Source organism: Sipha flava, unplaced genomic scaffold (genome assembly GCF_003268045.1).
Source record: "Sipha flava isolate LNK unplaced genomic scaffold, YSA_version1 40_pilon_pilon, whole genome shotgun sequence".
In the NCBI taxonomy this organism is placed as follows: domain Eukaryota; kingdom Metazoa; phylum Arthropoda; class Insecta; order Hemiptera; family Aphididae; genus Sipha; species Sipha flava.
This window is the reverse complement of record NW_020273126.1, coordinates 2,204,670-2,220,676: the sequence shown is the minus strand read 5'-3', so window position 1 is coordinate 2,220,676 and position 16,007 is coordinate 2,204,670.

Below are 16,007 nucleotides of genomic sequence, written 5' to 3'. Positions count from 1 at the left end.
CTCTCTCTCTCTCTCTCTCTCTCTCTCTCTCTCTCTTTGCCCGGGACGCGTAATTTTCGGATTCTTTTTTTCTTATTATTATTCTTGTTTCCATTCTTTTCGCCGTCATTCGTCCGCCGCCACCGCTGTACACGGATCGTTTCTCCATTATTTATACGCGTACGCGAGACGTTAAACTGCACGTCGACCGTATCGGTTTTTTCGGACGCGCAAACGGAAGCGCACGGCAGCTGACCCGTTTGTTCATTGGCGCGCGCGCGCGCTCGCTCGCTCGAACGAAAAATGCGCATCATTAACAACCGTCGCGTGATAATAACAATAACAATAACAATAATGGTAACGATCGCCGGTGACGTTTCGTAAAAACCGATGACGGCCGTGTAGGTACATACGTGCGTGTGTGCGTACCGCGAAAACGTTCAGACGATTGCAACGCAACAAATTGTATTGCGCAATAGTGCGCGCGCAAAACCATCGCCCAACGACCGTCTTAGGGTGATGCTTGGAGGTGCCAAGCACACCCTGATCTGATTTTAGCGTCCCTTCAGTTAATTTCTTCGGGAGTAGACGTGAATCCATTAATAGATGTGCGTTCTGAAACGAAATAGAAAAATCGGATTCGTAAAGCAAACGCGTTACGAACATAATTAAGAAAACGGTAAACGATAAACAATTATAACATAATCTCTATTTCAAGAGAGTATCGTTGAACATTTATTTATTTGCTTACCACGGTTATACAAGTTTTTTTCATCTGGATCCGCCGCCGGTCTTGCCCCGTTGGTCCGGCGGTCGAATCGTTTGCGAACGAGACGCGCACACTCAACCGTCGACACTCGAAAAGTACGATACCGAATACCGCAAACGCTGAAACCACGTGGACCGATGACTTGAACCGCAATGGTAGATTTTTTTTTCGCCCTCGGTTTACCGAAACTTTGTCTACTGACGGTCGTACAAACGAACCGAACCGGATCGGACAAAACGACACCCAGATACCGTTACGTTTTTAGTACGACAATTTTCCGTGTACGTAAAATAAAAATAAAATGAAAACCTATTTGGAATCGTAATCATTGCTACTATTGTTACATGGTTGTCGGTCATACAATACGTATATCTGCTGAGTAGACACCGCGTCCCAACTAGGGGATAGTACATCGTGTTTCAGTGTTGTAAATCTAACGCCGAACAGGTGAAAGCAACGGCGATTCGGCCACGACTACTGTCCGACGTGGCCAAACTCCATGTTGTGCTCCAGACATCCGTAGCCAGTAAGTTGTATCCCGTGTTAAACCTTATCAACACCGAAATCAGTCTACAATTATTTGTGACATCCAGATCATGTCCTTTGTGTTCCCGAGCTACGGTTAAATTCATTCAAAAGGACCAGAAAACCTTCCCCGGATATCACATGTCCAATCGATCACCCCCGAACACGTTACGAAATAGAATATCGTCAACGTTCTTCAGCGGAACACGGTTTGAGCAATGGCTACAGGAAAGTCGATGCGCGGAAAAACCATCGTTTAAACAAAACACGAACACGTTGTCCTTTCAGCCGTAATTCGTGTTGGGTAAGAAACGGAATCAGATCAGGTGTCATAATTATCGCCGCGTTCGGACAGGTCTCCGTCACTACTGATCGGAGCGCACGTTACACGATCATTGTGTGTTATGATCGATATTTTATGATAAATCTTATTACGATGAATCTGTTGGTTCGGTTTTCGTTTCCCCTCGGGACGACGGCCGCGGTTTATTCGCCGACACCGCAACCGTTTTTCGTCGGAATCATCGGTCGACGTATGTAAATAAATATTATGCTGTTTCGCGTGTGACTTCCGCGGTGAATGGATGGTGTGTGATCGCGGAAAAATCGCCGGAGCGCAAGACCGCACCGCCGTGACCGCGGTGTTCGGTTATTATTTTTTCCTACAGCTTTTCGGACGGATTATTCACGAATACGATTAATATTTACGCGTCGGTACGAAAACGTAAACACAACACCGCACGTACACCGCCACGGTATTATTGTTATTATTATTATTATTATTATTGGTGCTCAAGCACACATACTGTTTCAATTTAATAATAACCAAAGTACTTTTCACACACGTGCTCCGTAGGCGCTACTACGTATTCGAACGACGAGTGCTTCGAGTCGTTTATACATATTTATTTTTATTTTATTTTTTTTCAACGCTTTCGTTGCTGTATGCACACACGTACGCGAGCGTATCGTTTCGGTCCGTGAAAAATAATCATTATTCCGTCTCGTCGGTACTTACCTGCACACCGCGCAGTGTGATAATCCTGATCATTATTAATTTTGCTTTCGTTTCTTCTCGCCGTACGTCGCGATCCAGGTACACATTTGTAACACCTTTGTACAAGTGCGTGCTGTATAGAAAAACAAAAAAAAAAAAATCCATCTGTTTATATACATATATACATACGTGTTTATACAATATAGGTACGGTTTGTGCGTTGCCCTCGGGGACCGTCTTAGCCGCAACACAATGTGTATATACACACGTATATTGTTTAGGCGAAAATGACTTATTTCTCCATTATCCTCTGCGCTCCGGGCGAAGACGTCCCTCGTCGCGTTCCGCGTGCACGTCCGTACCGTCGGCCATTGTGTTAATGAGCACCATGTGATTTCGCACTTTTCGTCTTGCAGACGCAAACTGTTACGGTTGTATAGTTTCCAGACGTCTGATACGTCTGTACGCAACGATAATTGCTCGGACGTCATCTGTTCCCGTTCGAATTTCATTTTGACATGATAGACTCGAGACGAATCGAGATTTTATACCCGCGAAACGCGTTTAAACCCTCGCCTTTTTTTTTTTTTTTTTTTTTTTCGGACACGTTTGATCGCGTATTCAGAAGTAACCCGAAATTGTGCGTATTGTTTTTCCGCAAAAGCACACGATCCGTTCGGTGTTCATTAGTTGCGCCAATTTCGTATGATACACATCTATTGTGCCGATATAAAAAAAAAAAAAGTATACATCAATTGCGATGGAGAATTTTTATCCGCCTAACTGGAAAGACTGGATAGCTCTAAGTTCTTAACAAGAAAATCTATAGTTTTGGTAAATAATCATTTCTTCGCCGCGTTCGCTTGATACTGTTTCCATTATAAATGTAAGCACGAGCCACGACAACTATACGTATCAAAGCGTGGAATTATACCGAACAATATTATGAATTTATTTTACGAACACGCAGTATTTGTGTTGACATTTTTCTCGAACAACAAAATAATATCGTAATAAAAATAATAGTTTTCAAACGTACCTACGAGCACAACAACTTAAACCCATTTACTACCAAATGTAAAATGCCGATAATTTGTAAGCTCTAAAATCAGTGTATTATACACGTTTGTATATGTGTAGGAATCGATTGATGCAGTTGACGTACAACATTATATTACATTTTAATATCGATCGGCGCAGTTGGTGTACACCTTTTTCCTATCCCATAATTTTTCTTTCTTTGCCTGCGATTTTCGGCGCGATTGATACATGCCCGATCCGTTGGGATCACTATACCCATTTATTAACGAACCACTCGTTCTCACCGGATGTTTTGCTTCCGGATTTTTCTCCATGGCCACCGGTACGTGTTTTAAACGCGACCAATGTTAACATCGTCTTACCCGCTTGAAATACACGGCTAATTAAATTAATCGAAGCGTTTTTATTCGACCAACTGACAAATATCGCAATCGTTTAGTTTTTAATACGTTCCTTTGAATGCGACTTCGGCAAACATACTTAGTGTTCAAATAGGATTATAAACCGTAATCGATTTTTGCTCGACTTTCGATAACCGAGTGAATAAATTATAGATTTTTAAATAAACATATTATGCTAATTAAAGATAAGTGTTTTTTTTTCTTTTGCAAGTTCTTTGTTTTTTAATTATTATTTATTAATTCGCAGTGAATAATTAACTAACAATTTTAAGAATTGTTCATCGTATCCTAAAACAAATATTTAAAATCCACTTAATTGATGATCCGGAAAATAGCTTTTAACTTTTTAAGTAAATAGAATTTCAAAGATATTCAACATCATCGTGTTGTTTGAACTCGAAAATGATTATGCGGAAATAAAAAGCGCATTTGTTTATTTCCATTCTTTCTCTCTATTTATTATTTTTCCTTTTCGCTATCTAACAAGGCTTTTTTTAACAAGTATTTATTTTACGTTTTAAATCGCGGCTGTTGTAATTGTTACGATCTTCATTCGTCTTTTAACACAATAACGCCGTTAATTAATGTTTGAACTGTCAGCCCTTTTATTTTTCCAGACCACTTTTAATTTGTATTTAAACAACAAGAGTCTTTGCACCCTCCTCCGCTCTCTTTATAAATGTTTTTATCTTTTACTACGACTCGCGTTATCCGTAATTAGATTGAAGTTCATTAAAACACGAAGTAAATGAATACGTTAAACAATTGAGCCACAAGTGTTAAACGTTAACGTATTTATGCTACTATGAACTTAGGATTATTATTTTTATTTAACTTTTTTCTTTCATTAAAAAATACGGTTACCGATGGGAGAAAAATTAATATTTGTCCAGGTATAATTATCACCATTCATATATTTTAATCGTTACAATAATAATTTAACAGGGTAAAATTAATTTGTATTATATTTTGTGTACTGACTCTTTTCAATGTACTACAATCAACCTTTCAGTGGCAAAACCGTGTATTCGTATTAAATAATAATAATAAAAATAAAAAAAATCTATTTTTTAATTAATTATAAACAATTAGTTTGAATGTGTGCTAAGTCGTGTTCATCAAATTGTTAAAGGGTGTGATTTATAGAAATTATTGATATCATTTAAAGGTACGCTTAAACGTTTATTTCAAAATTTACAGATTTTTCAGAAGAAACGGTTTTATTTTTCAAACCCGCGGGTCGTGTGGTGAGAGTTTTTTTTCTCCCGTTTTACTCGATGAACGCATAACAATTGTCCATGAGTTATATGTTATTGCGTTGCCGCGAGCTAATGTTACGTTGATCATACTTTCGCCGCTAACAGACGATTTTGAAAATCAATTAAAAAGCCAAAGAGGAAGAAGAATACCGAAAAAAGAGATGATTGAATGCGATTAAGAATGATATGAGGGCTGTTGGTGCGCGCGTAGGGGATGCGGAAAATCGAGCGAATTGAGGTTTGGGACAAAGATGGCCGACCCGAAACAGTTGAGAGAAGGAGATAAAGAAGAATAATCTTTGACGCGAAAATCTTTGAACAGCAACGATTTCACATGGCAGCAGACAAAGTGTTTCAGAACCATTTCAACGCGTTGAACACATGGAAGTCTCAAAATGGAATTTTAACGGTTCCTGGAACGCGGGTGGGCGTCGAACGCAGTGGAAATACGGTCTTCGCTGTACGCGTCGACGATATCGATTCGCAATGCATGACAACTATTATATTTCATTATTTTGCTGCGCAATAGTTGCGATTAGCGTGGGGTTATAAAATGAATCGAACGTTTTGGTTCCGATTCGTGTCGTGGACCGTATGAGTTCGTTACGTTTTTACACCCGTCGAATTTGTAGGACGTTACGTGAAACATCGACGACGACCACGTACGCAGCTAGAGCCCAAATATCGGGGGTGCTGAAATCACTGCGAATAAAATTGAATGCTATTTCAATGCAATTAATATAGATTATATAGATCCGGAGAAAAAAAATCAAGAGTGCTACATTTGAACTCAGGGGTGCCAAAAATCCTACTGCGCCCCTAACTGTACCTATGAAGACGACTTAATGAAATCACCAAGTGGTTTTTTGCAGGCCGAACAGTTCTAACATCGTACACCTAGCCAGGATCGGGAATCACTGCGGTACGGATACAACGCGCTAGCCAGGACACGTGAACCAGTGGAGAGACGACCGGACGCGAACACGTTTCCGAAGACGAAGTTGAGACGCACACGGTGCAGTGTATTGCGTGCACGTCCCTGCGTGCTTCTAGGGGGCTGATATTCTATTTTTAAAACAATAAGGGTCGACCGAGCGCTGCGCAGCACATGCGATCCACTGTCTCGGCGGGTCCCGCCGTCAAGTGTCCAGTAACCGGAAACTCGGGATTCGTGTACGCGTATATATCATTACGGGAGGGTGGTGTGGTTTTTTTAGATTTTCGTTTTTTTATCATCATCCCGAAGCCACTCATCTTCTGCACCCGACTCGCGCGACAGCGGTGCGCACCGCGCCAATAACTCAAAAAAAAAAAAAAAAACCGTGTCCGTAAAAGAAAAGATCTCGGTAAAGTCTAATTTTACATTATTAACTTTGAAACCGTGAACGCACACGCATTACCGTACGTTATTATAATTGCGCGCGTAGCCGACCAGATGTTGTGCATCACGACGCGACGACCCGGACCTCGTAACTCGCCCGACGGCTCGTCGCATCCCCCCGTTCAACCCCTCGAGACGTTCGTACCGCGTTTCTGTTCGGCTGCGCGACTACACCGACATCGCAGTAAAAACCGTACAGAAACGCCCAACATGTTTCTCGAGTGTCCGTACGGTACGATAGCGTTATTTGCACCGCGGAAACTAAAAAAAAATTAAAAAAAACGGCCCTAGCATGACGTCGGGGCTAATACTAATTTCATAGAACAGCGCACGTACCCGACGGGAAACGAGCACGTTCCAAAGGATAACCTCAAGTTGGGTCCTAAATTTCAAAAATAGTATCAATTGGATCCGGATGTATTTTTTTGAGTAGATTTATTTAGATGAAATTTTAATTTACTTTTATTCTTATCACAAATAGTTTATTTATAATTATATAGTTTAAATTACGCAAAAAAAAGTAAAACATTCATCTTTCACTGGGAACATTTGAGTTGGGTAATCAAGATAACAACTATATAAAATCAACCGAGGACCCAATTCACGTATTATCAAATGTGACCATGGGCCCAATACGAGTATTATTAAATAACATCGCGGACCCAACTCGTTTTTTTAAGCAATCAAATATCTCGGGACCCGACTGAAGAGTTCCCGTTCCAGAACCGTACGCAATTAATATTTTCACGCGACTTTTACGAAATCGTGCCGTATCCGAGAAAAGAGACGCTTTGATATTTGAAATTCGTTCTCGGCAACCGGTAGCATTATTCCTTTAGCGTGGTGTTACCGTAATTGGCAGGTACTTTTGACGTTTGCCCTCGTCCTCCTCCTGCTCGTCTTACGTTGTACAAACCGGCGACCGTCACTCCGAAACTGTTTATCGTTCGAGCGTCAATAAATCATGAACCGAAGGAACTCTCTCTCTCGCTCTCCTCTTTCTCCTCCTGCGTAGGGCATAATGCAGCGCGTCTCGTAAAAGTTGATAATATTCTATTTATTAGCGATCAAACGGCTCTGAACGTGTGTATGTCAAACAACGTGCTCCGTCACAACTCCTCGGGGGCAAAGGGAAAAACCTATGTCAAAGACGAAGTTTTCGTTCGCGTTCGTTTCGAGGAATACCGAATAAAGTTTTTAATCAACCCACGCGTGTATGCGAGCGCGGGGACGAACTCTCACGTGTGATTTGTGAAATTACACAACTCCGCGCGGCGAACGTTTCTCTTTGAACTTTATTCGAAACGATAATGCGTGCGCGTATCATAACGAGCACTCGGCTGAAATATGTCACATTATAATGTTTAATGCATATATATATATATATATATATATATATATATATAAATTATATACGTTCGGTGACGACTGGAGGAATAATATTATTAAACCTACGGCGTACGAACAACTACGGATCACCACGGTTCAATCGTAACACTTTTGACGCGTATTCTGTACGTGCCACACACTACTGCCCACGATTTCAAAAAAAAAAAAAAAAAAAAGTCTTCCGAAACGATCCGGTCGGGGCGAAAACTTTTGAGAACCGCGAGATTAAAAATATTTCATCGCGCGAGCCACAAGTTCAACATATTTCGATACTATTACAGTGCGAGTATCTCTGTAATTTTTTTTTATCTACAATTAGTTTTTTCGTATCATACGAGTGATTTAACTGTTGATTAACATTGCTGTCGAAATCGAGCACGCTCCTTAACGCGTACGTCCAAGCGCGTTTCGATAATATGTTGTTCCCTAAGTGAATGTCTGCTATGTATACCAATATACGGTGCACGTCGTCGAAAGCATTTGTACATGGGGGCGGGGAGAACGTTATTCGGTACGAATTTGACACATACTCATTAGGAATTAGAGCTGTAAACACATTGGAGAAGCTAATTTTTGCTGTCCTGTATCAACCGTCTCGTATTACAGCCTACGCGCGAGTAGGTATTATCGAGTAGTGGGTACCGAGCGTTACACAAACCAGAAAACGTTTTTTCGGCTCCGACAGTCTAAACCAAACGAAACATTAGCTACGTGTTACGATCGTAAATATTTCTTCCCTGAAACGTAAAAAGGTTAAGGGATAAATATCTTCTGTGTAAAACGCAAAATTAAACCGGCCAGTAAACGAGTAGTACGATGATCGAATTATCAAGAGGGTGCGCGGGAACCAAATGCGTGAAGTTGGAGTTGAGTCGAGTACAAAAATCGAATAAAATTGGACTGCTATTGCAATGCAACCAAGAATGTTAACGCATAGCTGATAACGTTCTCATGGTAATTCAACTATAGCAATTTCTTTTTTTATCCCTAATAACAACACGCGTAGTGCAGTTCATAGTTTAATATCCTGACTTAAAAAAATTTCTCCCGAAAATATTATAATTATTCAGGTCGCGAAAAATGTCACGTGATTTAAATACTCGCTCCGTAGTCATTTGGCTGCTGTTCATTTAGGTCACGTGCAAAAATTTTTTTTTCAGTCGAACGATTTATTTCAAGTCATTTCGTTGGCAGAAGCGCGTGTATGCAGTTAAACGGCGGAGTAGTAGGTTACAGATAAGGTGTATTAATAAAATAAAAACGACAACAATTGGACGTAAAACTTTTTTTTTTTTTTTAATTAAACCGGTTTAATTGTTTTACGGATCGATTTGTTACACAAACGGAACAAATTACAAACAAACCGTATTTCACCCGGTCGTGCATATATTATTATCGGCGTGTGCGTGCGTGTGTTTCGCAAACGTTATTCGGAATTCAACGGCCGACTTTATACATCGTTAACATATGGTTTTTTCCGTGTACGTTTTATGGTGGTTCGCGTGTACGCCAACTCTCGTATCAAGATCGGAACGAACGCGTACAGCACCCGATGCAATGTACGCGCGCACGCGTTTTGTAAGAACGTTTAAGAACATTACCGTTGGAATAACGAGATGTGGTCCGAAGAGGAGTGAGAAGCGAAAAATAAAATGTTTACAAGTGAATCGCGTACGTCTTTGTGCTGCACACCACGTACCCCGTGGACGGCAAAAATACCAGAACGGTTATCGTTCCACCGGTAACATTTGAATCTGGAAGCTTTGAGAACGCTACGGATACAATGGTGTTTGCGGCGATGGTTTCTCGACCGCGTTTCGAATATCGAACAGTTTTCCGGTGCAATTCGAAACGATCGATTGTTTTTGTTTTTCAATCGACCATATTTTCTTTTCGATTAATTGTACGATAGGAAAAGAAAGAAAAAAAAAATGACGCGTTAAGAAAACGTCGTACAACTTTGTTGCCAACCCGTCGTCGATACCGAAGACATGCACAACTCCAACGGGAGTCTCGAGGAAAAACGATTTTCGTAAAAAAAAAAATTGTATACGGCGCACATACCTGTAATGGACAGCCTTAGGCTTACAGCGTACAATATTTGATTGCCGTCGCCGCGTGAAGATATCTCCATGTGTCTATCTACCTGTAGGACATAACAATAGTAAATGATTTGATAATACTGGTCGATTAACCTTCGGGTTCAATTCCGTAGTGTTAACTATCTATAAAAATATCCATAAAAATATAAGGTTATCACCACCGCGAGATAAAATTCGTAAACATTTGACATTTGTAAAAATGTACTTATAATAAAAATGTACGCGTAAGCCCTTCAACATATTTCACAGGCAGTGGTCTCGAATCGAAATGTATTCCAATACCAAATGTTCGAACACGTATCGTCTGATTACAAGTGCAATATTTTGCAATATTTTTTAAATACATCTATTGGTAATTCGTCACTTCAATTGTTCTCATAAAATTAATAACTATAGCGTTATTTCGAACATTTAATTCAACCCTTTTCCTCGGTGTGATACGGTCACATTTATGAACACTAGAAATAACATGTTTGCTGTGCTCGTACCAAGTGCTCCGACGGTTGTTTTGCGAGAAGATATCTAATAGGAACTCAAAAGATAAACGTGAGTAGATAGAGAGTAATAAATGGGCGCAGAAGGATTTAATGATTAAAAAAATTAAATATTAAAAGCATAAAAAGTCGAAACGGAAAAAAGAGACTTTAGCGAAAATGTAATACGCATTTTAATTTTTCCGAGAACCCGGAGAGATACGTATCTGAAACGGCCGAAAGGTATGTCGTCCTCGAAGAGTGAGCGGCGATTGCCACACGGTATCGTTGAGATATGCCTCGGAGCTTATCGGTCGGCATTGAATTTCCCTCATAAAACAGGAATGGCGTACAGCAGTTGCGATAACGATTGCAATTACTGATAAAAAAAAAAAAAAAAAACCCCAAAGTTTGAGGTAAATATTGTTGTACATCCGTATATTGTGCCGATCGGTTAATATGGGTTGCATACGTTTTCCGCGACGGTAGGTTTTACTGGGCCCGGAGCAGATTTTTCCACGGGACTCGAGAATTTTCTATCACGAAACCGAAAAAAATGTCTCCCGGACGCCCGATTAGCCGTGTTTTCTGTTTACATAACATATATAAAAACATTTTCCCTTACGCGCGATATTCATACGTATTTATTGTTTTTAATTATTTCACAAGTCGACAAGCAATATATTATTGTTGATTGATTTATTGTTATTCCTATTATACTGTTCATGCCGCGATCTATGTACCTACTAAACATAGTATTGAAGTTAAAGATTACCGTGCACATTTTCGCATAGCACTTGTCACCTAATTTTAAAAACAAATTTATAAGCTTAGATCCTACCGTCATTCCGTACCTTTGAAGACAATTTGGCGCTTACATCAAACGAAAAACCCGATTTCAATCTAAAATCAAATGCGCTCCCTTACTATTCTGCGCCCTTCCCGACCACCGCCCATACCATGATACTGTTACGGGACGACTCTGGACGGAAACCTAAGACCTAACCGAGGGAGATGATCACCCACACCGAGTACCACAGATTGATCAGTATTGATGAGAACGATCGTTTCGTACATCGCGCATATTTTTCACGCGTCAAACGTCCAGAATTCGGCTGTGTGCCGACAAGCTCATTGTAATATCGCGTAGACTTTGTTTTCGGGACCGGTCCCTGTGGCACTGGTTTGCCTCCTAGCGCGCACGTAGACGTGTATGATGCGCGCGGGTACGGTAAAACAATGATGATGATGATGAAAAAAAGCGAAAACGTACCCACCGGTAGTGCCCGTCGACCGAAACTCGGAAAATACCGAACGGTTGAATACTATAGATAATTAAACGAAAAAAAAAAAAAAACAACCACCTTCGGGAGCGCGCTCGTGTTCCGTTCAGGATTTATGCCGTTCGCAACGATATTTTTACGGTTTTTCACGTCGCGCCCGGAAACCCTAAAACAATACGCGGTAATAAATGCGCCATACGCGCCACCACCTCCCGTCACAAACGGCAATTAGTGTTGCGTCGGGTTTTTTGTTCTTGTTCGCGTCCGCACGCGCGCACCGATAACGACCCGTACAAGGTGCGCTACGTGAAAACCCGGTAAGCGGTTATTTAAATACGCGCGCGCCGAATCGTGTTCACACGTGCAGGACACGGTCGCCCAGGTGCTCTTTTATTACGCGCCCGTTTTCCGGTTTGTTCGGCTCCGTCCGGCCGACGCGGTCGCGCTCTTCCGCGGGCGAGACGCACGCGCGCCGCGAACGGCGACGACAACGACAACAATGCGACGCGTGCGGACGGTGTTTCGTTTTGTTCTCGTTTCGCGTCCTCTCTTCTGCTCTACCGGCGGAACGCCGGTCGTACGTTACACGCCGATTGTGCTCGTCCCCGGCGCAATCGAACCGACGGCCCCGACACGCGCGCACACGTTCGTCTACGGGTCGGGAAAGGGCTCCCGTGCGGTGAACGGACCCGGTCCCGTGTCCCTACGTGAAATTTCAAATCGCGCGACGCGTATCGTTCTTCCGACAGCGCGGACGCTTACTGTGAAACGAAAACGATCAACGGATCAAAGCGACATGCCGATCCGAATCGGCGCTGTAAAAAAAAAAAAAAAAACCACATTAAGCGTTGCGCGAATCATCATTGTTCCGCTCGAACGCGCGATCGTAACCAGAACCGTCGTGTGTAGAATTTACCGACATTTTCGATTGTTCCAAGGAAGTTTAATCTCAGAACCGTCCGAGGGAACCAAGGCGCTTCGTGCTCCGGGACCCCGGGGTACCGTCCCGCTCTGCCCTATGACAGCGACGCCACTGTTCGTCCGGTAAATGTTCCCCTTCCCCCGGTAAAACGAGTTTCTCTCGTGCGAACACGGACGAACTCATCCGTTCGACGACCTCGAGGACGATTCGGAGGAAACGAGAGTGGAAAACCATTTGACGACCGGCACGCGCTAGGGTAAACGGCCGTGGCACAGTGTATTAAAACCTAAATATAAGTTATACAGTTAGAACATCGCACCAATATTCTGAAGTAGATTGTTCGTCAGAATATGACGTACAGGAAACAAAGGTTAAAATGTTGGGTAAATGTTGCATTGCGTTTTTATTCGATTTCCGTTCTCGATAAGATAAACTGCATAACGAGCATATTGCTAACGTCAATCACACAATGACGCCATAGAGCAGGAACGCGTATAAATACAGATTGAGCACCTAGTGTCCAGTGTCCGAAGGTTAGCTTCCAGGGAAATGTTTTCCCGAAACTCACAGTAAAGAATTAGAACATAGTTGTTTTTATCTAAGTCTCGTAATTGTGTTTTACAAGTTTAAACGTTGTTTTACATATTAATAAAAATACTCTATTTTCATTTAACATCCTATACCAGTGTTCAATTTATTTATAACCAACCTTCTCAATAACGTATCAAACTCGCGTGGCTACGTCTTTTCAATAATTATTAGCGATCCACGGGCGAATCCGTGGGGGACGCTCATGAAATACGATCCGTTATTGTGCTTTTACAGTACTGGCGTGTGTGTACCGAGTGTCGTTAAATCGCAACCGGAAACCTCGGACTCCCGGTTGAACGCGGGAAAACCGTTCGCGTGCGGTCCGATAGGACGTAAAGGATAATGTTCCGAAAGAAAAACGTCGTTATCAGACTTCAGGTCCACCGCCCGAGGTGCACGCGAGACCCGGAGTTCTGTCGAAAACGTGTAAAAAATATAAAATATATTTCCAGCGTGTTATTATTATTACGGAGCAGAGGCGACGAAGCGTGCCAAAGGGATTGAATGCGCGCTAATAGACGTATTGTTTTATTCCCAGCCCGTACGTACGTACGCGCGACCCGTTGCATCGCACTGCGTTTACCACACGATGATTTATGCGCCGTTAAACGACCACTATTATCGTAACGCGCGTCAAAATAATAATCAATGATGTTCGAACGTCGACGATAACCGTTACGTACACGGACCGTGAACATCGTGTCGATACGTGATTGTAGCGGTAATTCAATAGGACACGATCGTGTCCGTTCCGATTGAAACCGTCGGCGAACGCGCGCGACATGTGTGGGTGATTCGCGCCGTCCACGCGTTAACAGAACACGATGCGTTTCGTTCTTTTTTTTTCGTTTTCTTTTCTCTCTCTCTCTCTCTCTCTCTCTCTCTCCCTTTCTTGGCTTTACAGTTATCTAAGAATTTTGGCCGCCACCGTCACCGTTCTCCAATCATCACCATCCTGGACACTATTTTCCTAATACGTCACTTCAAATTTTTCTAAACCCTTCCTTATTCCATCCGTCCATCGTTTTCTAGGCCTTCTCCGTAGTCTTTTCCCCGTCGGTTGCCATTCGATTGCTGCCCTCGCCACTAATAGTTTCTGTTTTCCGCATAGCACGACCACTTGAGTCTTCGACACTTAATGTCGCTTGTTGACAACAAATGAAAATTTACGGCACGGAAACAAATTGTGTACCGTTCGCCGCACGATCATTTGTGTTCATTACCACCGCGATCTTAATATGGTGATTGAATTTTTAAATAGCCGCTCGCGATTCGTGAAAAACAAAAATTTTTCCCAGTTACAGTTCCCGTAAGTTATTAAATCCCGTTTCCGGTGAACTTTGCCCGATAAAGATTTGTGCTAGAAGATATGATAAAGTTTTTTCAGATCGAAATAATCGGTTGAAAAATAATACGCGCATACGTGCGATTGTTAGCAAGCTAAAACTTAGATAGATGGTCCCGATGACGTTCGGACTCGTTTTGAAACCGAGTTATCGTTATCGGCAGCGTGGATAATGAAAATCAATTTTTAAACGTAACTTGAGAACACGCGGGGAGAATTCAAACACTTTCGGTAGTGTTCGAATCCCCAAACCCGTAGCCGCGAACAAACGGCTCGGAGTGTAAAAGTAGTAATTACTACTACGAAGAGTAATCTTCGTGCGCCGATTCGTTAGAGTGAAACCAACTTTTTCCTTTTTTTTTTAATTTCTTTGCACCCTCTCATCGAAGAACTGTGTTGCTCCGTAGTTCGGCTGACCTGACCAAATACCTCTCCGGGTAACCGCACGCGCGAGCAACAAGATGTTCCTGCATACGGTTGCGGTTGTCGTCGATACGAGACCACACGATACCGCGTCAGGTTAGTCGTTGGCGGATCCCATCCTGTATGGTACACCCGCACGCGTGATGCAATTACGATTATTACCGTCAAAGGACTACGGCCGGCGGCGGTATTCCCGTAGGGTATACTCTCGACGTTATTATGAAAATTCATCGGTATACCGCGTACACTCTAAGGCATTGATCACGTATCGCGTTGACGTATTAAACGTGATTAGTCTTACAGGTTTTCATTTTGACCTTATTTTGGAATAGACATTCGGTTATCCCTCGGACGGTTAGTGCATTACTATGAAGTAACTGTTGATGGTACACCATGTGCTCGCAACGGTATTGATTTACCAGACCAGTTTTAAATTTATACTTCTGGAATGAAAACGCGTACATTTCAGTAATTTGTTAATACAACCCTTTCCCCTACCATCACCATCACCACCACCACTGTTTAAATCATAAAAATATTCGGACGTGCACGTCGGCGTGGTGCACTTTCAGCAAAATCGATGTCGAACATCACCGGTTACTGCCGTTAAAACAATGAATAGATAAATATTGAACATCACATTTATAAATATTACGAACTGTACGCACGTATTGTTTCAATACGTTTAGAAGGATCGCCGGCCGTCGGCATCATACGCCTACACCCCAACAGTACATCCATAAACCATAATAATAATAGTATCGCGTGTGCAAACGTCGTTTTTTTATTTTTCCAAAAACGTACTTGATCATCGTCGCCGGGTACGCTGACCTATGGCCGACTTTTCGTCCGACGTGACTGTGTACGCGATCATTCGAGATATCCTATCTCATCGTCGCGCGTCCTCGACAGGTATCCAACAACCGTTAAAGTACGTCGATCAGCATCCCTATACTTTTTTTATTTTACCGGTGGGTTGTGTCCTGCAACAAGGTGTGTTCACGGTAAATGTCAAGATTGGTTCGCACCCGTCGTGGGCCGTCTACAAGCTTCCATACGGTATAATAGTGTGATAAATGTTCGTTTAGAAAACGTTATCAGTTGCGTTACACGATTTTCGTGCCCTC